Raw genomic sequence first — 2,826 nt, forward strand, 5'->3', positions numbered from 1 at the left:
AAAATCGATAACTAGTAACGGTAACTTGTTACTTTTCCTATTCGGTAACGAGTAACTGTAACTTGTTACTTTTAAAAAGTAACTTTCCATTCCCTGATCTTTTTGTACCTTTATGTATTTATTTAGTTTGTTAGAACTATAAAATAAGACTTTTGCATCTTTTTTATTGAGCTGTTTAAATTTTTCTGTCATTTTTGAAATGAATGGAACCAGGAACCAAAATGCATTACTTCTTTCATCGCTTTTTTTATTCGTGTCGCTATTCTGTGACGAAGCTTTCTCTCTCTGAATGCTCTTAATTCTGTTTCTGATTGTGACAAATATAAATTTAAATAATAAGTTTTCGTCAATTTTTTGGAGACTGTCAACTAATGATAAATATGTTAAAACAAGAATTCTCTTTAATCAAAATAATAAAAATAACCTAACTAAGGGCTAATAAGAGTTAGCGCGAACGGAGGTGCGCAATTAGTCTCGCAAATAATTTTGTTAGTCCATTTGATGTGATGACCTCATCTTTATTTGAAATCTTGAAATCTTGTACGTTTCGATTCTTTTTTGAATCCTCATAAGCAAACTTCTTAGATAAAATTAGATTTCATGATCATTCAATGTGGAGTCACTCGCAGGTTGCCAAAGCTGAAGTGTTATCTGTTTAAATTCATAATATAAATAAGATAATGACAATGAACAACCATGTGATTTAAACGAGTAACTCACCTATTCGATCGCCAAATCTCAACATGAAACTTTGGATAATGCTTCTATATTCGCTACTAATCGCATTTTTATAAAATTTGTTTGACTCCGTCCAATACACCACGGAGCAGCGAATGTGTCTGACATGATTTTGTTCATAAAGGTCGGCACAACGGTAACAGTAAATCAAAATAAAAATAATTTATCTAGAACGTATATTCTTATTTCAACGCAAAATTATAACCTAAATAACTTAACCTATTTAACATATATAATGTTGTGTCATAGATGTACAAAATAAATGACCAGAAAATTAAGTTAAATAGAAACTCAAACCAAAGTTAAGAATCAAGATCGTAAATTTAAAATATATATATCACAAGCCGAACTGCCCATTCAGGATTATTGTCTCGTCAAAATAAATAGTCCACCATACAAATTGGCTTCTTTCTTACACAACATTTTACGTGAAAATATTCCTAAGGCTGAAAATCACATAAAAATAGTTTTCAATTAGATGACAGTCTCCAAAAAATTGAAATTGACGAAAACTTTAAATTAATATTGTTGGATGTAGTATCAGGTTAGTAGTATCCTCTTTACGAATATACCAATAGATATGGTTATTGATTATGTTAATAAAATTTGGAGTTTTATATAAAAAAAGTGACTTACCTGCAACTTCTGGTGGCAGTTCCATTTGTTTTGGATTCTACTTATTTCATATTTAATAACACCATATATAAGCAAAATTTCTATACAACAGTGGGCTCACCGCTGTCACCCATCATCGTTGATATAGTGATGCAAAAATTAGAAAGAATAGCTATGACATCCTTCAGCATTCAGATTCCACTTTATTATCGGTATGTTAACGATCTGTGTGCGGCAGTACCATCTCAAGAAGTTGATTCTTTCCTTGAGTGCTTTAATTCTGTTCATCTGCGTCTCCAATTTACTTTAGAAGTTGGAGAGGATTCATTAAATATTTTTAACGTAAAAATGAGGATTCGGAATAGTCAATTAGTCTTTAATTAGTATCAAGAACCCACCTTCTCAGGTAAATTCATAAATTTTTACTCAAATCATCGTATCTCTCAGAAGAGAGGCATTATTTTCAATTTAGTAGATAGAGCCATATTACTATTTGATACTCAATATCATTATGATAATTTAATGTTGGTCATTAACATGTTGGACGACTATCCTCTTAAATTTATATTTGACACAATTAGAAACAGAATTAAGAAATGAAAAAACTTGAAAAACTAAACTATTATTTATTAATTCGATATTATATTTGTTTTATAGTTACGTTATTTATATTATAAATTATTAATTTGTTAAATATTTGATAATAATTGGCAATATTGAATTTGTCAATAATTAACATAAATAAAGTTTTTATGTTAATTACAGGCTGTTTGTGATCATACAAGGTATTTTACACACATCTATGTCGGAAATGTGGGTTCTGTTCACGATTCTCGTGTTTTTTCCGTTTATCATCTCTACAAGAATATATTAATAATCCAATGAAATTTCCTAATAATAAACATTTAATTTGAGATGCAGCTTATGCATTACATAAACATTTATTAGTTCCTTGTCCTGATAACGCCCATCTTACACAATATCAGAAAAACTATAATTTGTATCATTCTTCAACTAGAATGGTAATTGAAAGAGCGTTTGCTCTTTTAAAAGGCGGTTGGCGAAGTCTATTACATTATGTTCTGGCAGTAAATTGTGTAGATTTCGTACTTTATCATATATTAGCATGTTTCGTACTGCACAATATTTGTTTGCTGCAAAAAGATGAATTGGAAAACATGCAAGACATTCAAACAGAAGTCGAAGAAGCAGAATTATTTATAGACGAAATTGTTGAGTATAATGATCGGAATGTTGTAATAGCTAAAAGAAATAATATTTGTGCAAATTTACTTATGAGAAACATATAATAAATGACTTAAATACAGCATATGTAATATGTTCATGTACAAATATTGTACAGAATGCAACATACTAATATACAGGGTGGACCATCTGAAGTGATCCAGTCAAATATCTCGAAAACTAGTAGGGATAGAGAAAAATGTTTCGTATGAAAAGTTTAGGGTTACA

Source organism: Trachymyrmex cornetzi, unplaced genomic scaffold (assembly GCF_001594075.2).
Source record: "Trachymyrmex cornetzi isolate Tcor2-1 unplaced genomic scaffold, Tcor1.1 scaffold91, whole genome shotgun sequence".
NCBI classification, from domain to species: Eukaryota; Metazoa; Arthropoda; class Insecta; order Hymenoptera; family Formicidae; genus Trachymyrmex; species Trachymyrmex cornetzi.